We start from the raw sequence: 22,327 nt of genomic DNA on the forward strand, positions 1-22,327 counted from the left end.
TATCCTATAGGGCCAGTAGAGTGAGCTAGCTCAGAACAAAAGAACTTTGCTTCCTACACAAGCGGGGCATATCTAGTTCAAATCAGTATTGGCAACTAAGTGAAAGAGGTGCTTATCTTCAGTCCTATACACTGTACTTGGTGGGAACAGAAGCGAATGCTATTTGCACAGAGTATGGCCAGAATAGCACAAGATTGGTGTTCTTACCCTGAATGAACACTAGCTGCTAGAACTTTAAACCTAATGTCATTCAACTCCGTTTAGGAAGTTTAATTGAACACTTGTGTGCCACACAAGGAAAACACACTGCTTTTGAGAATCGGGCCTTCTTGTACTCTCCTGTGTTTCCTATAGGGCGAGTAGAGTGAGCTAGCTCAGAACAAAAGAACTGTGCTTCCTACAAAAACGGGACATATCTAGTTCAACTCAGTATTGGAAACTAAGCCAAACAGAAGATTCTCTTCAGTCCGGTACACTGTATTTGCTGGGTACAGACGCGAATGCTATTGGTAATGTATATGGCGAGAATAGCACGAGTGGTGTTCTTACCCTGAATGACACTTGCTGCTAGAACTTGAAACTGAATGTGATTCTACTCCGTTTAGGAAGTTTAATTGAACCCTAGTGTGCCACACAAGGAAAACACTCTTCTTTTGAGAAAAGGGCATTCTTGCACTCTCCTGTGTTTCCTATAATTCCAGTAGACAGAGCTGGCTCAGAACAAAAGAACTGTGCTTCCTGCACAAACGGTGAATATCTAGTTCAACTCAGTATTGGAAACTAGGTCTAACAGGAGCTTCTCTTCAGTCCAATACACTGTATTTGTTGGGAACAGACAGGAATGATATTTGACCTGTGTATGGCCAGAATAGCACAAGAGTTGTGTTCTTACCCTGTATGAACACTTGCTGCTAGAACTTGAAACTGAACTGATACAACTCCATTTAGGATGTTTAATTGAACCCTAGTGTGCCACACAAGGAAAACACTCTGCTTTTGAGAATCGGGCCTTCTTGCACTCTCCTGTGTTTCCTATAGGGACAGTAGAGAGAGCTTACTCAGAACAAAAGAACTGTGCTTCCTACAAAAACGGGACATATCTCGTTCAACTCAGTATTGGAAACTAAGTAAAACAGGAGCTTCTCTTCAGTCCAATACACTGTACTTGCTGGGAACAGACACGAATGCTATTTGCAATGTGTACGGCCACAATATTACAAGAGTGGTGTTCTTACCCTGAAGGAACACTTGCTGATAGCACTTGAAACTGAACGTATTCAACTCCGTTTAGGAAGATTAATTAAACCCTGGTGTGCCTCAAAAGGAAAACTCTCTTCTTTTGAGAAAGGGGCATTCTTGCACTCTCCGGTGTTTCCTATAGGGCCAGTAGAGAGAGCTTACTCAGAACAAAAGAACTTTGCTTCCTGCACAAACGGGGCATATCTAGTTCAACTCAGTATTGGAAACTAATTCAAACAGGAGCTTCTCTTCAGTACAATACACTGTACTTGCTGGGAACAGACAGGAACGGTATTTGAACTGTGTATGGCCAGAATAGCACAAGAGTTGTGTTCTTACCCTGAAGGAACACTTGCTGATAGAACTTGAAACTGAACGTGATTCAACTCCGTTTAGCAAGTTTAATTGAACCCTAGTGTGCCTCACAAAGAAAACACTCTGCTTTTGAGAAAAGGGCATTCTTGCACACTCCTGTGTTTTATAGGGCCAGTACAATGAGCTAGCTCAAAACAAAAGAACTGTGCTTCCTGCACAAACGGGTCATATCTACTTCAACTCAGTATTGGAAACTAAGTCAAACAGGAGCTTCTCTTCATTCCAATACACTGTACTTGCTTGGACCAGACGCGAGTGCTATTGGCACTGTCCATGGCCAGAATAACACGAGAGTGGTGTTCTTACCCTGAATGAACAGTTGCTGCTAGAACTTGAAAATGAACGTGATTCAACTCAGTTTAGGAAGTTTAATTGAACCCTAGTGTGCCACACAAGGAAAACACTCTGCCTTTGAAAAACGGGCATTCTTGCACTCTCCTCGGTTTCCTAAAGGTACACTAAGGTGACCTAGCTCAGAACAAAAAAACTGTGCTTCCTATACAAATGGGGCATAGCTAGTTCAATTCAGTATTGGAAACTAAGTAAAACAGGAGCTCTCTTCAGTCCAATACACTGTACTTGCTGGGAACATACGCGAATGCTATTGGCATTGTATACGGCCAGAATAGCATAAGAGTGGTGTTTTTACCTTGAATGAACACTTGCTACTAGAACATCAAACTGAACGTGATTTAACTCATTTAGGAAGTTTAATTGAAACCCAGTGTGCCACACTAGGAAAACACTCTGCTTTTGAGAAATGCGCATTCTTGCACTCTCCTGTGTTTCCTATAGGGCCTGTAGAGTGAGCTACCTCAGAACAAACGAACTGGGCTTCCTACACAAACGGGGCATGTATATTCAACTGAGTATGGTAAACTAAGTAAAACAGAAGCTTCTCTTCAGTCCAGTACACTGTACTTGCTGGGAACAGACGCGAATGCTATTGGCACTCCGAATGGCCAGAATAGCACGAGAGTGGTGTTCTTAACCTAAATGAACACTTGCAGCTAGAACTTGAAACTGAACGTGATTCAACTTCGTTTAGGAAGTTTAATTGAACCCTAGTGTGCAACACAAGGTTAACACTCTGCTTTAGACAAACAGGCATTCTTGCACTCTCCTGTGTTTCCTATTGTGCCATTACAGTGACCTAGCTCAGAAAAAAAGAACTGTGCTTCCTACACAAACGGGCATATATAGTTCATCTCAGTATTGGAAACTAAGTCAAACATTAGCTTCTCTTCTGTCCAATACACTGTACTTACTGGGAACACACATGAATGCTATTTAAACCCTGTATGTCAGAATAGCTCAAGAGTGGTGTCATTCCCTGAATTAACACGTGCTGCTAGAACATGAAACTGAACGTGATTCAACTCCGTTTAGGAGGTTTAATTGAAATAGTGTGCCACACAAGGAAAACACTCTGCTTTTGAGAAACGGGCATTCTTGCACTCTCTTGGGTTTCCCATAGGGCCACTACAGTGACCTAGCTCAGAACAAAATAACTGTGCTTCCTACACAAGCGGGCATATCTAGTTCAACTCAGTATTGGAAGTAAGTCAAACAGGAGCTTCTCTTCAGTTCAATACACTCTAATTGTTGGGAACAGACACAAATGCTATTTGCATTGTGTATGGCCAGAAAAGGACAAGAGTGGTGTTCTTACCCTGAATGAACACTTGCTGCTAGAATTTTAAAATCACCGTGATTCAACTATGTTTAGGAAGTTTAACTGAACCCTAGTGTGCCAAACAATGAAAACACTCTGCTTTTGAGAAACGGGCATTTTTGCACTCTCCTGTGTTTCCTATGGGCCAGTACAGTGACCTAGCTCAGAACAAAAGAACTGTGCTTCCTACACAAACGGGTCATATATAGTTCAACACAGAATTGGAAACTACATAAAACAGGAGCATCTCTTCAGTCCAATACACTGTACTTGCTTGGAACAGACACGAATGCTATTGGTACTGTGTATTGCCAGAATAGCACAAGAGTGGTATTCTTACCCTGAATGAACACTTGCTGCTAGAACTTGAAAATGAACATGATTCAACTCTGTTTAGCATGTTTAACTGAACAGTAGTGTGCCCCACAAGGAAAACACTGTGCTTTTGAGAAACGGGCATTCTTGCACACTCCTGTGTTTCCTATAGGGCCAGTAAGTGAGCTAGCTCAAAACAAAAGAACTGTGCTTCCTACACAAACTGGGCATAAGTAGTTCAACACAGTACTCGAAACTAAGTCAAACAGGAGCTTTTCTTCAGTCCAGTACACTGCACATGCTGGTAACAGACACGAATGCTATTTGTACTGCTTATGGACAGAATACCACAAAGTGGTGTTCTTACCCTGAATGAACACTTGCTGCTAGAACTTGAAACTGAACGTGATTCAACTCCGTTTTTGAAATTTAATTGAACCCTAGTGTGCCACTAAAGAACTACACTCTGCTTTTGAGAATCGGGCATTCTTCCACTCTCCTGTGTTTCCTATAGTGCCAGGAGAGTGATCTAGGTCAGAACAAAGAACTGTGAGTCCTACACAAACGGGGCATATCTAGTTCAACTCAGTATTCGAAACTAAGTCAAACAGGAGCTTCTCTTCAGTCCAATACACTGTACTTGCTGGGAATAGGGGTGAGTGCTATTTGCACTGTGTATGGCCAGAATAGCACAAGAGTGGTGTTCTTACACTGAATGAACACTTACTGCTAGAACTTGAAACTGCACGTGATTCAACTCCGTTTAGGAAGTTTAATTGAACAATAGTGTGCCACTAAAGGAAAACACTCTGCTTTTGAGAAACGGGCATTCTTGCACTCTCCTGTGTTTCTTACAGGGCCAGTGCTATGAGCTAGCTCAGAACAAAAGAACTGTGCTTCCTACAGAAACGGGCATATCTAGTTCAACTCAGTATTGGAAACTAAGTAAAACAGGAGCTTCTCTTCAGTCCAATACACTGTATTTGCTGGGAACAGACGCAAATGCTATTGATACTGTATATGGCCAGAATAGGACAAGAGTGGTGTTCTTACCCTGAATGAACAGTTGCTGCTAGAAATTGAAACTGAACGTGATTCAACTCCATTTAGGAAGTTTAATTGAACCCTAGTGTGCCACACAAGGAAAACACTCTGCTTCTGAGAAAAGGGCATTCTTGCTCTCTCCTATGTTTCCTATAGGGCCAGTAGAGTGAGCTCGCTCTGAACAAAAGAACTGTGCTTCCTAAACAAATGGGGCATATCCTGTTCAACTCAGTATTGTAAACTAATTAAAACAGGAACTTCTCATCAGTCCAATGCACTGAACTTGCTTGGAACAGACGCCAATGCTATTGGCACTGTATATGACCAGAATTGCACGAGAATTGTGTTATTACCCTGAATGAACACTTGCTGCTAGAAGTTGAAACTGAACGTGATTTAACTCCGTTTAGGAAGTTTAATTGAACCCTAGTGTGCCACACAAGGAAAACATTCTGTTTTTGAATAACGTGCATTATTGCACTCTCCTGTGTTTCCTATAGGGCCAGTAGAGTGAGTAGAAGAACCAAAGAACTGTACCTCCTACACAAACGGGGCATATCTATTTCAACTCAGTATTGGAAACTAACTAAAAGAGGAGCTTCTCTTCAATCCAATACACTGTACTTCCTGGGAACAGACTTGAATGTTTTTGCACTGTGTAAGGCCACAATAGCACGAAAGTGGTGTTCTTACCCTGAATGAACACTTGCTGCTGGGACTTCAAACTGAACATGATTCAACTTCGTATAGGAAGTTTAATTGAATGCTAGTGTGCCACACAAGGAAAACACTCTGCTTTTGAGAATCGGGCATTCTTGCACTCTACTGTTTTTCCTATAGGGCCTGTACAATGACATATCTCAGAACAAAAGAACTATGCTTCCTACACAAACTGTGCTTATCTAGTACAACTCAGTATGGGAAAATAAGTCAAACAGGATCTTCTCTTCAGTCCAGTACACTGTACTTGCTTGGAACAGACGCAAATGCTATTGGTACTGCGTATGGCTAGAATAGCACAAGCGTGGTGTTTTTACCCTGAATGAACACTTACTGCTAGAAATTGAATATTAATGTGATTCAACTCCGTTTAGGAAGTATACTTGAACCCTAGTGTGCCACACAAGGAAAACACTCTGCTTTTGAGAAACGAGCATTCTTGCACTCTCCTGTGTTTCCTATAGGGCCAGTATAGTGAGCTAGCTCAGAACAAAAGAACTGTGCTTCCTACACAAATGGGCATATCTAGTTTAACTCAGTATTGTTAACTAAGTAAAACAGGAGCTTCTCTTCTGTCAAATACACTGCACTTGCTGTGAACAGACGCGAATGCTATTTGCATTGTGTATGGCCAGAATAGCACAAGAGTGGTGTTCTTACCCTGAATGAACACTTTCTGCTAGAATTTGAAACTGAACGTGATTCAACTCCGTTTAGGAAGTTTAATTTAACCCTAGTGTGCAACACAAGGTAATCACTCTGCTTTTGAGAAAGGGGCATTCTTGCACTCTCCTGTGTTTCCTATAGGACCAGTACAGTGACCTAGCTCAGAACAAAAGAACTGTGATTCGTACACAAACAGGGCATATCTAGTTCAACTCAGTTGGAAACTAAGTCAAACAGTAGCTTCTCTTCAGTCCAATACACTGTACTTGCTTGGAACAGACGCGAATGCTATTGGTACTGTGTGTGGCCAGAATAGCACAAGAGTGGTATTCTTACCCTGAATGAACACTTGCTGCCTGAACTTGAAAATGAACGTGATTCAACTCTGTTTAGCATGTTTAACTGAACAGTAGTGTTTCACACAAGGAAAACGCTGTGCTTTTGAGAAACGGTCATTCTTGCATTCTCCTGTGTTTCCTATAGGGCCATTGCAGTGACCTAGCTCAGAACAAAAGAAGTGTGCTTCCTACACAAACGGGCATATCTAGTTCAACTCAGTATTGGAAAATAAGTCAAACAGGAGCTTCTCTTCAGTCCAATACACTCTAAGTGCTGGGAGCAGACAAAATGCTATTTGCAATGTGTATGTCCAGAATAGCACAAGAGTGGTGTTCTTACCCTGAATGAACACTTGCTGCTAGAACTTGAAACTGAACGTGATTCAACTCCGTTTATGAAGTTCAATTGAACCCTAGAGTGCAACACAAGATAAACACTCTGCTTTTGAGAAAGGGGCATTCTTGCACTCTCCTGTGTTTCCTATAGGGCCAGTATAGTGACCTACCTCAGAACAAAAGAACTGTGCTTCCTACAGAAACAGGGCATATCTAGTTCAACTCAGTATTGGAAACTAAGTAAAAGAGGAGCTTCTCTTCAATCCAGTACACTGCACATGCTGGGAACAGACACGAATGCTATTGGCATTGTATATGGCCAGAATAGCACAAGAGTGGTGTTCTTACCCTGAATGAACACTTGCTGCTAGAAATTGAAAGTGAATGTGATTCAACTCCTTTTATTAAGTTTAACTGAACCCTAGTGTGCCACACAAGGAAAACACTCTTCTTTTGAGAAACGGGCATTTTTGTACTCTCCTGTGTTTCCTATAGGGCCAATACAGTATGCTAGCTCAGAACAAAAGAACTGTGCTTCCTACACAAACAGGGCAATCTAGTTCATCTCTGTATTGGAAACTAAGTAAAACAGGAGCTTCTCTTCAGTCCAATACACAGTACTTGCTAGGAACAGACGCGAAAGCTATTTGCATTGTGTATTGCCAGAATAGCACAAGAGTGGTGTTCTTACCCAAATGAACACTTGCTGCTAGAACTTGAAACTGAACATGATTCAACTCCGTTTAAGAAGTTTATTTGAACCCTAGTGTGCCACACAAGGAAAACACTCTCCTTTGGAGAAACAGGCTCTCTTGCACTCTACTGTATTTCCTATAAGGCCAGTACAGTGAGCTAGCTTAGAACAAAAGAACTTTGCTTCCTAAACAAACGGGGCATATCTAGTTCAACTCAGTATTGGAAACTAAGTAAAACAGGAGCTTAACTTCAGTCCAATACACTGTATTTGCTGGGAACAGACGTGAGTGGTATTTGCACTGTTTATGGCCAGAATAGCACAATAGTGGTGTTCTTACCCTGAATTAACACTTAATGCTAGAACTTGAAACTGAATGTGATTCAACTCCGTTTAGGAAGTTGTATTGAACCCCAGTCGGCCTTACAAGAAAAACACTCTGCTTTTGAAAACGGGCATTCTTTTACTCCCTTTTTCCGATAGGGCCAGTAGAGTGAGCTAGATCAGAACAATAGAACTGTGCTTCCTACACAAACATTGCATATCTAGTTTAACACAGTATTGGAAACTAAGTAAAACAGGAGCTTCTCCTCAGTCCAATACAGTGTACTTGCTGGGAACAGAAGCGAATGCTATTGTCACTCTGTATGGCCAGAATAGCACAAGAGTAGTGTTCTTACTCTGAATGAACACTTGCTGCTAGAACTTGACTGAACGTGATTCAACTCCGTTTAGGAAGTTGCATTGAACCCGAGTGTGCCACACAAGAAAACACTCTGCTTTTGAGAAACAGGCACTCTTGCACCCTATTGTGTTTCCAATAGGGCCAGTACAGTGACCTAGCTCAGAACAAAAGAACTGTGCTTCCTACACAAACGGGGCATATCTAGTTCAACTCAGTATTGGAAACTAAGTCAATCAGGAGCTTCTCTTCAGTCCAATACACTGTATTTGCTGGGAACATACGTGAATGCTATTTAAACCGTGCATGGCCAGAATAGCACAAGAGTGATGTTCTTTCCTTGAATGAACACTTGGTGCTAGAACTTGAAACTGAACGTGATTCAACTCCGTTTAGGAAGATTAAATGAGCCGTAGTGTGCCACACAAGAAAACACTCTGCTTTTGAGAAACAGGCATTCTTGCACTCTCCTGTGTTTCCTATAGGTCCAGTAGAGTGAGCTAGCTCAGATGCAAAGAACTGTGCTTCCTACACAAACGGGGCATATCTAGTATAACTCAGTATTCGTAACTAAGTAAAACAGGAGCTTCTTTTCGCTCCAATACACTGCACTTGCTGTGAAGAGACGCGAATGCTATCTGCATTGTGTATGGCCAAAATAGTACAAGAGTGGTGTTCTTACCCTGAATGAACACTTGCTGCTAGAACTTGAAACTGAACGTGATTCAACTCCGTTTAGTAAGTTTAATTGAACGCTAGTGTGCAACACAAGGAAAACACTCTGCTTTTGAGAAAGGGGCATTCTTGCACTCTCCTGTGTTTTATAGGGCCAGTACAGTGACATAGCTCAGAACAAAATAACTGTGCTTCCTACACAAACAGGCATATCTAGTTCAACTCAGTATTGGAAACTAAGTCAAACAGGAGCTTCTCTTCAGTCCAATACACTCTAATTGCTGGGAACAGACACAAATGCTGTTTGCACTGTGTATGGCCAGAATAGCACAAGAGTGGTGTTCTTACCCTGAATGAACACTTGCTGCTAGAATTTTAAAATCAACGTGATTCAACTACGTTTAGGAAGTTTAACTGAACCCTAGTGTGCCACACAATGAAACGGGCATTCTTGCACTCTCCTGTGTTTCCTATAGGGCCAGTACAGTGACCCAGCTCAGAACAAAAGAATTGTGCTTCCTACACAAACGGGGCATATATAGTTCAACTCAGTATTGGAAACTAAGTAAAACAGGAGCATCTCTTCAGTCCAATACACTGTACTTGCTTGGAAAAGACGCGAATGCTTGGTACTGTGTATGGCCAGAATAGCACAAGAGTGGTATTCTTACCCTGAATGAACACTTGCTGCTAGAACTTGAAAATGAACATGATTCAACTCTGTTTAGCATGTTTAACTGAACAGTAGTGTGCCCCACAAGGAAAACACTGTGCATTTGAGAAACGGGCATTCTTGCACACTCCTGTGCTTCCTATAGGGCCAGTAAGTGAGCTAGCTCAGAACAAAAGAACTGTGCTTCCTACACAAACTGGGCATAAGTAGTTCAACTCAGTATTGGAAACTAAGTCAAACAGGAGGTTCTCTTCAGTCCAGTACACTGCACATGCTGGGAACAGACGCGAATGCTATTTGTACTGTTTATGGACAGAATAGCACAAAGTGGTGTTCTTACCCTGAATGATCACTTGCTGCTAGAACTTGAAACTGAATGTGATTCACCTCCGTTTAGGAAATTTAATTGAACCCTAGTGTGCCACTAAAGAACTGTGCTTCCTACACAAACGGGGATTTCTAGTTAACTCAGTATTGGAAACTAAGTAAAACAGGACCTTCTCTTCAGTCCAATACACTATACTTGCTGGGAACAGACGCGAATGCTATTGGCACTGTGTTTGTCCAGAATAGCACAAGAGTGGTTTTCTTACCCTGAAGGAACACTTGCTGCTAGAACTTGAAATTCAACTCTGTTTAGCATGTTTAATAGATCCCTCGTGTGCTACACAAGGAAAACACTCTGCTTTTGAGAAACGGGCATTCTTGCACTCTCCTGTGTTTCCTATAGGGCCTGTAGAGTGAGCTACCTCAGAATAAAAGAACTGGGCTTCCTACACAAAATGGGCATATATATTCAACTGAGTATGGTAAACTAAGTAAAACAGAAGCTTCTCTTCAGTCCAGTACACTGTACTTGCTGTGAACAGACGCGAATGCTATTGGCACTGTGGATGGCCAGAATAGCACGAGAGTGGTGTTCTTAACTAAATGAACACTTGCAACTAGAACTTGAAACTGAACGTGATTCAATTCGTTTAGGAAGTTTAATTGAACCCTAGTGTGCAACACAAGGTTAACACTCTGCTTTTGACAAACGGGCATTCTTGCACTCTCCTGTGTTTCCTATTGTGCCAGTACAGTGACCTAGCTCAGAACAAAAGAACTGTGCTTCCTACACAAACGGGGCATATCTATTTCAACTCAATATTGGAAACTAAGTCAAACAGGAGATTCTCTTCAGTCCAATACACTGTACTTGCTGGGAACACACATGAATGCTATTTAAACAATGTATGGCCAGAAAAGCTCAAGAATGGTGTTATTCGCTGAATTAACACTTGCTGCTAGAATTTGAAACTGAACGTGATTCAACTCCGTTTAGGAGGTTTAATTGAAAAATAGTGTGCCAAAAAGGAAAACACTCTGCTTTTGAGAAACGGGCATTCTTACACTCTCCTGTGTTTCCTATAGGGCATATCTAGTATAACTCAGTATTCGTAACTAAGTAAAACAGGAGCTTCTCTTCGCTCCAATACACTGCACTTGCTGTGAAGAGACGCGAATGCTATCTGCATTGTGTATGGCCAAAATAGTACAAGAGTGGTGTTCTTACCCTGAATGAACACTTGCTGCTAGAACTTGAAACTGAACGTGATTCAACTCCGTTTACGAAGTTTAATTGAACGCTAGTGTGCAACACAAGGAAAACACTCTGCTTTTGAGAAAGGGGCATTCTTGCACTCTCCTGTGTTTTATAGGGCCAGTACAGTGACATAGCTCAGAACAAAATATCTGTGCTTCCTACACAAACAGGCATATCTAGTTCAACTCAGTATTGGAAACTAAGTCAAACAGGAGCTTCTCTTCAGTCCAATACACTCTAATTGCTGGGAACAGACACAAATGCTGTTTGCACTCTGTATGGCCAGAATAGCACAAGAGTGGTGTTCTTACCCTGAATGAACACTTGCTGCTGGAATTTTAAAATCAACGTGATTCAACTACGTTTAGGAAGTTTAACTGAACCCTAGTGTGCCACACAATGAAAACACTCTGCTTTTGAGAAAAGGGCATTCTGCACTCTCCTGTGTTTCCTATAGGGCCAGTACAGTGACCTAGCTCAGAACAAAAGAACTGTGCTTCCTACACAAACGGGGCATATATAGTTCAACTCAGTATTGGAAACTAAGTAAAACAGGAGCATCTCTTCAGTCCAATACACTGTACTTGCTTGGAAAAGACGCGAATGCTTGGTACTGTGTATGGCCAGAATAGCACAAGAGTGGTATTCTTACCCTGAATGAACACTTGCTGCTAGAACTTGAAAATGAACATGATTCAACTCTTTTTAGCATGTTTAACTGAACAGTAGTGTGCCCCACAAGGAAAACACTGTGCATTTGAGAAACGGGCATTCTTGCACACTCCTGTGCTTCCTATAGGGCCAGTAAGTGAGCTAGCTCAGAACAAAAGAACTGTGCTTCCTACACAAACTGGGCATAAGTAGTTCAACTCAGTATTGGAAACTAAGTCAAACAGGAGGTTCTCTTCAGTCCAGTACACTGCACATGCTGGGAACAGACGCGAATGCTATTTGTACTGTTTATGGACAGAATAGCACAAAGTGGTGTTCTTACCCTGAATGAACACTTGCTGCTAGAACTTGAAACTGAATGTGATTCACCTCCGTTTAGGACATTTAACTGAACCCTTGTGTGCCACTAAAGAACTACACTCTGCTTTTGAGAATCGGGCATTCTTCCACTCTCCTGTGTTTCCTATAGTGCCAGGAGAGTGATCTAGGTCAGAACAAAAGAACTGTGAGTCCTACACAAACGGGGCATATCTAGTTCAACTCAGTATTCGAAACTAAGTCAAACAGGAGCTTCTCTTCAGTCCAATACACTGTACTTGCTGGGAATAGTCGTGAATGCTATTTGCACTGTGTATGGCCAGAATAGCACAAGAGTGGTGTTCTTACACTGAATGAACACTTACTGCTAGAACTTCAAACTGCACGTGATTCAACTCCGATTAGGAGTTTAATTAAACAATAGTGTGCCACTAAAGGAAAACACTCTGCTTTTGAGAAACGGGCATTCTTGCACTCTCCTGTGTTTCTTACAGGGCCAGTGCTATGAGCTAGCTCAGAACAAAAGAACTGTGCTTCCTACAGAAATGGGGCATATCTAGTTCAACTCAGTATTGGAAACTAATTCAAACAGGAGCTTCTATTCAGTCCAATACACTGTATTTGCTGGGAACAGACGTGAATGCTATTGATACTGTATATGGCCAGAATAGCACAAGAGTTGTGTTCTTACCGTGAATGAACAGTTGCTGCTAGAACTTGAAACTGAACGTGATTCAACTCCGTGTAGTAAGTTTAATTGAACCCTAGTGTGCCACACAAGGAAAACATTCTGTTTTTGAGTAACGGGCATTATTGCACTCTCCTGTGTTTCCTATAGGGCCAGTAGAGTGAGTTAGCTCAGAACCAAAGAACTGTACCTCCTACACAAACCGGGCATATCTATTTCAACTCAGTATTGGAAACTAACTAAAACAGGAGCTTCTCTTCAGTCCAATACACTGTACTTCCTGGGAACAGACTTGAATGTTATTGCTCTGTGTAAGGCCAGAATAGCACAAGAGTGGTGTTCTTACCCTGAATGAACACTTGCTGCTAGAACTTGAAACCTAACGTGATTCAACTCCGTTTAGGAAGTTTAATTGAACCCTAGTGTGCCACACAAGGAAAAGATTCTGCTTTTGAGAAATGAGCATTCTTGAACTCTCCTATGTTTCCTATAAGGCCAGTAGAGTGTGCTAGGTCAGAACAAAAGAACTGTGAGTCATACACAAACGGGGCATATCTAGTTCAATTCAGTATTCGAAACTAAGTCAAACAGGAGCTTATCTTTGGTCCAATACACTGTACTTGCTGTGAATAGACGCGAATGCTATTTGCACTGAGTATGGCCAGAATAGCACAAGAGTGGTGTTCTTACCCTGAATGAACACTTACTGCTAGAACTTGAAACTTCAAGTTATTCAACTCCGTTTAGGAAGTTTAATTGAACGCTAGTGTGCCACTCAAGGTAAACGCTCTGCTTTTGAGAAAAGAGAATTCTTGCACACTTCTGTGTTTCCTATAGGGCCAGTAGAGTAAGCTGGTTCAGAACAAAAGAACTGTGCTTCCTACACAAACGGGGCATATCTATTTCAACTCAGTAATGTAAACAAAGTTAAACAGGAGCTTCTCTTCAGTCCAATAAACTGTACTTGCTGGAAACAGACGCGAATACTATTGGCATTGTTTATGGACAAAATAGCACAAGAGTGGTGTTCTTACCCTGAATGAACACTTTCTGCTCGAACTTGAAATCTAACGTGATTCAAGTCCGTTTATGAAGTTTAATTGAACCCTAGTGTGCCACACAAGGGAAACACTCTGCTTTTGAGAAACGGGCATTCTTGCACTATCCTGTGTTGCCTAAAGGCAAGTACAGTGAGATAGCTCAGAACAAAAGAACTGTGCTTCCTGCATAAACGGGGCATATCTAGTTCAACTCAGTATTGAATCTTAGTCAAACAGGAGCTTCTCTTCAGTCCAATAAACTGTATTTGCTGGCAAGAGACGTGAATGCTATTGGTACTGTATATGGCAAGAATAGCCCAAGAGTGGTGTTCTTACCCTGAATGAACACTTGCTTCTAGAACTGGAAACTGAATGTGATTCACCTCCATTTAGGAAGTTTAATTGAACCCTAGTGTGCCACACAAGGAAAACACTCTGCTTTTGAGAAACGGGCATTCTTGTAGTCTCCTGTGTTTCCTATAGGGCCAGTAGAGTGAGCTAGCTCAGACCAAAAGAATTGTGCTACATGCACTAACGCGGCATATCTACTTCAACTCAGTATTGGAAACTAAGTAAAACAGGAGCTTCTCTGCAGTCCTATACACCGTACTTGCTGGGACCAGACAGGAATGCTATTTGTACTGTCCATGGCCAGAATCGCACAAGAGTGGTGTTCTTACAATGAAAGAATACATGCTGCTTGAACTTGAAACTGAACGTGATTCAACTCCATTGAGGAAGTTTAATTGAACCCTAGTGTGCCACTAAAGGAAAGCACTCTGCTTTTGAGATACGGGCATTCTTGCACTCTCCTGTGTTTCCCATAGGGCCAGTACTGTGAGCTAGCTCAGAAGAAAGGAACTGTGTTTCCAACACAAACTGGGCATATCTAGTTCAATTCAGTATTCGAAACTAAGTAAAAAAGGAGCTTCTCTTCAGTCCAATACACTGTACTTACTGGGAACAGACGCAAATGCTATTGACAGTATGTATGCCTAGAACAGCACAAGAGCGGTGTTTTTGCCCTGAATGAACACTTGCTGCTAGAACTTGAAACTGAACGTGATTCAACTCCTTTTAGGAAGTTTAATTGAACCCTAGTGTGCCACACAAGGAAAAGACTCTGCTTTTGAGAAACTGCATTCTTGCACTCTCTTGTGTTTCCTATAGGGCCAGTAGAGTGTGCCAGCTCAGAACAAAAGAACTGTGAGTCCTACACAAACAGGGCATATCTAGATCAACTCAGTATTCGAAACTAAGTCAAACAGGAGTTTCTCTTCAGTCCAATACACTGTACTTGCTGGGAATAGACGTGAATGCTATTTGCACTGTGTATACCCAGAATAGCACAAGAGTGGTGTTCTTACCCTGAATGAACACTTACTGCTACAACTTGAAACTGCACGTGATTCAACTCCGTTTAGGAAGTTTAATTGAACCATAGTGTGACACTAAAGGAAAACACTCTGCTTTTGAGAAACGTGCATTCTTGCACTCTCCTGTGTTTCCTATAGGGCCATCAGAGTGAGTAGCTCAGAACAAAGAACTGTGCTTACTACACAAACTGAGCATATCTAGTACAACTCAGTATTGGAAAATAAGTAAAATAGGAGCTTCTCTTCAGTCCAGTACACTGTACTTGCTTTGAACAGACGCAAATGCTATTGGTACTATGTATGGCTAAAATAGCACAAGAGTTGTGTTCTTACCCTGAATTAACACTTACTGCTACAAATTGAATCTGAACGTGATTCAACTCCGTTAAGGAAGTTAAATTGAACAGTAGTGTGCCACACAAGGAAAACACTCTGCTTTTGAGAAACGGGCATTCTTGCACTCTCCTGTGTTTCCTATAGGGCCAGTAAGTGAGCTAGCTCAGAACCAAAGAACTGTGCTTCCTACACAAACGGGGCATATCTAGTTTAACTCAGTATTGGTAACTAAGTAAAACAGGAGCTTCTCTTCGGTCCAATACACTACACTAGATGTGAACAGACGCGAATGCTATTTGCATTGTGTATGGCCAGAATAGCACAAGAGTGGTGTTCTTACCCTGAATGAACACTTGCTGCTAGAATTTTAAACTGAATGGGATTCAACTCCGTTTAGGAAGTTTAACTGAACTCTACCGCTCCACACAAGGAAAACACTCTGTTTTTGAGAAAAGGGCATTCTTGCACTCGCCTGTGTTTCCTATAGCGACAGTATAGTGTGCTAGCTCAGAAGAAAAGAACTGTAGTCCTAGACAAACGGGGCATATCTAGTACAACTCAGTATTCAAAACTAAGTCAAACAGGAGCTTCTCTTCAGTCCAATACACTGTATTTGCTGGGAACAGACGTGAGTGGTATTTGCACTGTTTATGGCCAGAATAGCACAATAGTGGTGTTCTTACCCTGAATTAACACTTAATGCTAGAACTTGAAACTGAATGTGAATCAACTCCGTTTAGGAAGTTCAAATGAACCCTAGTATGCCACACAAGAATACACTCTGCTTTTGAGAAACGGGATTCTTGCACTCTCCTGTGTTTCCTATAGGGCCAGTAGAGTGAGCTAGCACAGAGTAAAAGAACTGTGCTTTTTACACAAACGGGGCATATCTAGTTCAACTCAGTATTGAAAACTAAGTCAAACAGGAGCTTCGCTTCAGTCCAATACACTGTACTTGCTGGGAACAGATGTGAATGCTATTGGCACTGTGTGTGGCCAGAATAGCACAAGAGTGGTGTTCTTACCCTGAATGAACACTTGCTGCTAGAAATTGAAAGTGAACCTGATTAAACTACGTTTAGGAAGTTTAATTGAACCCTAGTGTGCCACACAAGGAAAACTCTCTGCATTTGAGAAACGGGCATTTTTGCACTCTCTTGTGTTTCCTAGAGGGCCAGTACAGTGAGCTAGCTCAGAAAAAAAAACTGTGCTTCCTACACAAATGGGGCATATCTAGTTCAACTCAGTATTGGAAACTAAGTAAAACAGGAGATTCTCTTCAGTCCAATATACTGTACTTGCTGGTAACAGACGCGAATGCCAGTGGCACTGTGTATGGCCAGAATAGCACAAGAGTCGTGTTCTTATCCTGAATGGACACTTGATGCTAGATATTGAAACTGAACATGATTCAACTCCGTTTAGGAAGTTTAATTGAACCCTAGTGTGCCACAAAAGGAAAACACTCTGCTTTTGAGAAACGGGCATTCTTGAACTCTCTGGGTTTCTGATATGGCCAGTACAGTGAGCTAGCTCAGAACAAAAGAACTGTGCTTCCTACACAAATGGGGCATGTCTAGTTCTAGTCAGTATTGGAAACTAAGTAAAACAGGAGTTTTTCTTCAGTCCAATACACTGTACTTGCTGGGAATAGACACGAATTTTATTGGCACTCTGTATGGCCACAATAGCATGAGTTGTGTTCTAACCCTGAATGAACACCTGCTGCTAGAACTTGAAACTGAACATGATTCAACTTTATTTAGTAATTTTAATTGAACCCTAGTGTGGCACACACAAAAAAACACTCTGCTTATTAGAAACGGGCTTTCCTACACTCTCCTATTTTTCCTATAGGGCCAGTACAATGAGCTAGCTCAGAAAAAAAGAACTGTGGTTCCTACACAAAAGTGGCATATCTAGTTCAACTCAGTATTGGAAATAAGTGAGAGAGGAGTTTCTCTTCAGTCCAATACACTGTACTTGCTGAGAAAGGACGCGAATGCTCTTAGCAGTGTGTATGGCCAGAAGAGCACAAGAGTGGTATTCTTAAACTAAATAAACACTTGCTGCTAGAATGTGAAATTGAACGTGATTCAACTCCGTTTAGGAAGTTTAATTGAACCCTAGTCTGCCACATAAGGAAAACACTCTGCTTTTGATAAACGGGCATTCTTGCACTCTCCTGTGTTTCCTATAGGGCCAGGAGAGTGAGCTAGCTCAGAACAAAAGAACTGTGCTTCCTACACAAACGGGGCATATCTAGTTCAACTCAGTATTGGAAACTAAGTAAAACAGGAGCTTCTCTTTAGTCCAATACCATGTATTGGCTCTGAACAGACACGAATGCTATTTGTACTGTATATGGCCAGAATAGCACAAGAGTTGTGTTCTTACCCTGAATGAATACTTGCTTCTAGAACTTGTAACTGAACGTCATTCAACTCCATTGAGGAAGTTTAATTGAACCCTCGTGTGCCACACAAGGAAAATACTCTGCTTTTGAGAAACGGGCATTCTTGCACTCTCCTGTTTTTCCTATAGGGCCAGTACAGTGAGCTAGCTCACACCAAAGAACTGTGCTTCCTACACAAACGGGGCATCACTAGTTCAACTCAGTATTGGAAAATAAGTAAAACAGGAGCTTCTCTTCAGTCCAATACACTGTACTTGCTGGGAACAGACGCGAATTTTAATGGCAATGTGTATGGCCAAAATAGCACAAAAGTGGTGTTCTTACACTGAATGAACACTTGCTGCTAGAACTTGAAACTGAAAATGAAATAACTCCCTTTAGTAAGTTTAATTGAACCCTAGTGTGCCATACTAGGAATACTCTCTGCTTATTAGTAACTGGCTTTCTTGAACTCTCCTGTGTTTCCTATAGGGCCAGTACAGTGAGCTAGCTCAGAACAAAAGGACTGTGCTTCCTACACAAACAGGGCATATCTAGTTCAACTCAGTATTGTAAACTAAGTAAAACAGGAGCTTCTCTTCAGTCCAATACACTGTACTTGCTGGGAAAGGACGCGAATGCTATTTGCACTGTGTATGGCCAGAATAGCACAAGAGTGGTGTTCTTACCGTGAATGAACACTTTCTGCTAGAACTTGAAACTGAACGTGATTCAACTCCGTTTTGGAAGTTTAATGAACCCTAGTGTACTACACAAGGAAAACACTCTGCTTTTGAGAACCGTCATTTTTGCACTCTCCTGTGTTTCCTATAGGGCCAGTACAGTGAACTAGCTCAGAACAAAAGAAATGTGCTTCCTACACAAACGGGGCAATCTAGTTCAACTCAGTATTGGAAACTAAGTAAAACAGGAGCTTCTCTTCAGTCCAATGCACTGTACTTGCTGGGAACAGACGCGAATGCTATTGGCACTGTGTATGGCCTGAATAGCACAAGAGTGGTGTTCTTACCCTGAATGAACACCTGCTGCTAGAACTTGAAACTGAAAATGTTTCAACTCTGTTTAGTAAGTTTAATTGAACCCTAGTGTGCCATACTAGGAATACACTCTGCTTATTAGAAACTGGCTTTCTTACACTCTCCTGTTTTTCCTATAGGGCCTGTAGAGTGAGCTAGCTCAGAACAAAAGAACTGTGCTTCCTTCACAAACAGGGCATATCTAGTTCAACTCAGTATTGGAAACTAAGTAAAACAGGGGCTTCTCTTCAGTCGAATACACTGTACTTGCTGGAAAGTCACGTGAATGCTATTTGCACTGTGTATGGCCAGAATAGCACAACAGTTTTGTTCTTACCCTGAATGAACACTTGCTTCTAGAACTTGAAACTGAGCGTGATTAAACTCCATTTAGGAAGGTTAACTGAACACTAGTGTGCCACACAAGGAAACCTCTCTGCATTTGAGAAAAGGGCATTCTTCCATTCTCCTGTGTTTTCCTACGGGCCAGTAGAGTAAGCTGGCTCAGAACAAAAGAACTGTGCTTCCTACACAAACGGGGTATATCTAGTTCAACACAGTATTGGAAACTAAGTAAAACAGGAGCTTCTCTTCAGTCCAATACACTGTACTTGCTGGGAACAGACAGAATGCTATTTGCACTGTGTATGGCCAGAATAGCACAAGAGTAGTGTTGTTACCCTGAATGAACACTTTCTGCTAGAACTTGAAACTGAACGTGATTCAACTCCGTTTAGGAAGTTTAATGAACCCTAATGTGCTACACAAGGAAAAAACTCTGCTTTTCAGAAACGGGCATTTTTGCACTCTCCTGTTTTTCCTATAGGGGCAGTACAGTGAGCTAGCTCAGAACAAAAGAACTGTGCTTCCTACACAAACGGGGCATATCTAGTTCAACTCAGTATTGTAAACTAAGTAAAACAGGAGCTTCTCTTCAGTCCAATACACTGTACTTGCTGGGAACTGTCGCTAATTTTGTTGGCACTGTGTATGGACACAACAGCACAAGAGTGGTGTTCTTACCCTGAATGAACACCTGTTGCTAGAACTTGAAACTGAACATGATATAACTCCTTTTAGTAAGTTTAATTGAACCCAAGTGTGCCATACTAGGAATACACTCTGCTTATTAGAAACGGGCTTTCTTACACTCTCCTGTTTTTCCTATAGGGCCAGTACAGTGAGCTAACTCAGAACAAAAGAACTGTGCTTCCTACACAAACAGGGCATATCTAGTTCAACTCAGTATTGGAGACTAAGTAAAACAGGAGCTTCTCTTCAGTCCAATACACTGTACTTGTTGGGAACAGACGCGAATGCTATTGGCACTATGTATAGCCAGAATAGCACAAGAGAGGTGTTCTTGCCCTGAATGAACACTTGCTGCTAGAATTTGCAACTGAACGTGATTCAACTAGGTTGAGGATGTTTAATTGAACCCTCGTGTGCCACAAAAGGAAAACACTCAGCTTTTGAGAAACGGGCATTACTGCACTGTTCTGTGTTTCCTATACGGCCAGTACATTGAGCTAGCTCAGAACAAAAGAACTGTGCTTCCTTCACAAACGGGGCTTATCTGATTCAACTCAGTATTGGAAACTAAGTAAAACAGGAGCTTCTCTTCAGTCCAATACACTGTACTTGCTGGGAACAGATGCGAATGCTATTTGAAATATGTATGGCCAGAGTAGCACAAGAGTGGTGTTGTTACCCTGAATGAACACTTTCTGCTAGAATTTGAAACTGAATGTGATTCAACTCCGTTTAGGTTATTTAATTGAACCCTCGTATGCCACACAAGGAAAACAGTCTGCTTTTGAGAAACGGGCATTCTTGCACTCTACTGTTTTTCCTATAGGGCCAGTAGAGTGAGCTAGCTCAGAACAAAAGAACTGTGCTTCCTACACAAACGGGGCATATCTAGTTCAACTCAGTATAGGAAACTAAGTAAAACAGGAGCTTCTCTTCAGTCCAATACACTGTACTTGCTGGGAACAGACGCGAATGCTATTGGCACTGTGTTTGGCCAGAATAGCACAAGAGTCGTGTTCTTACCCTGAATGAACACTTGCTGCTAGAATTTGAAACTGAACGTGATTGAACTCCGTTTAGGAAGTTAAAGTGAACCCTCGTGTGCCACACAAGGAAAACACTCTGCTTTTGACAAACGGGCATTCTTGCACTCTCCTGTGTTTCCTATAGGGCCAATAGAGTGAGCTAACTCAAAACAAAAGAACTGTGCTTCCTACACAAACGGGGCATATCTAGTTCAACTCAGTATTGGAAACTAAGTAAAACAGGAGCTTCTCTTCAGTCCAATACACTGTACTTTATTGGAAAGTACGCAAATGCTATTGGCAGTGTGTATGGCCAGAAGAGCACAAGAGTGGTGTTCTTACCCTGAATGAACACTTGCTGCTAGAACTTGAAACTGAACATGATTCAACTCCGTTTAGGAAGATTAATTGAACCCTAGTGTGCCACACAAAGAAATCACTCTGCTTTTGAGAAACGGGCATTCTTGCACTCTCCTGTGTTTCCTATAGTGCCAGTAGAGTGGGCTAGCTCAAAACAAAAGAACTGTGCTTCCTACACAAACAGGGAATATCTAGTTCAACTCAGTTTTGGAAACTCAGTAAAACAGGAGCTTCTCTACAGTACAATACAATGTACTTGCAGGGAACAGACACGAATGCCATGGCAATATGTATGGCCAGATTAGCACAAGACTGGTGTCCTTACCTAATAAGAACACTTTGAATTTGACACTGAACGTGATTCAACTCCGTTTAGGATGTTTAATTGAACCGGAGTGTGCCACACAAGGAAAACACTCTGCTTTTGAGAAACGGGCATTCAAGCACTCTCCTGTGTTTCCTATAGGGCCAGTACAGTGAGCTAGCTCAGAACAAAAGAACTGTGCTTCCTACACAAACGGGACATATCTAGTTCAACTCAGTATTGGAAACTAAGTAAAACAGGAGCTTCTCTTCAGTCCAATACACTGTACTTGCTGGGAACAGATGCGAATGGTATTTGCACTATGTATGGCCAGAGTAGCACAAGAGTGGTGTTGTTACCCTGAATGAACACTTTCTGCGAGAACTTGAAACTGAACGTGATTCAACTCCGTTTAGGAAGTTTAATGAACCCTAGTGTGCTACACAAGAAAACACTCTGCTTTTGAGAAACGGGCATTTTTGACTCTCCTGTGTTTCCTATTGGGCCAGTCCAGTGAGCTAGCTCAGAACAAAAGAGCTGTGCTTCCTACACAAACGGGGCAATCTAGTTCAACTCAGTATTTGAATCTAAGTAAAACAGGAGCTTTTCTTCAGTCCAATACACTGTACTTGCTGGGAACAGACGTGAATTTTATTGGCACTGTGTATGGCCACAATAGCAAAAGAGTGGTGTTCTTACCCTGAATGAACACATGCTGCTAGAACTT

The sequence above is a fragment of the Peromyscus maniculatus genome, chromosome 1 (genome assembly GCF_049852395.1).
Source record: "Peromyscus maniculatus bairdii isolate BWxNUB_F1_BW_parent chromosome 1, HU_Pman_BW_mat_3.1, whole genome shotgun sequence".
Taxonomy (NCBI): domain Eukaryota; kingdom Metazoa; phylum Chordata; class Mammalia; order Rodentia; family Cricetidae; genus Peromyscus; species Peromyscus maniculatus.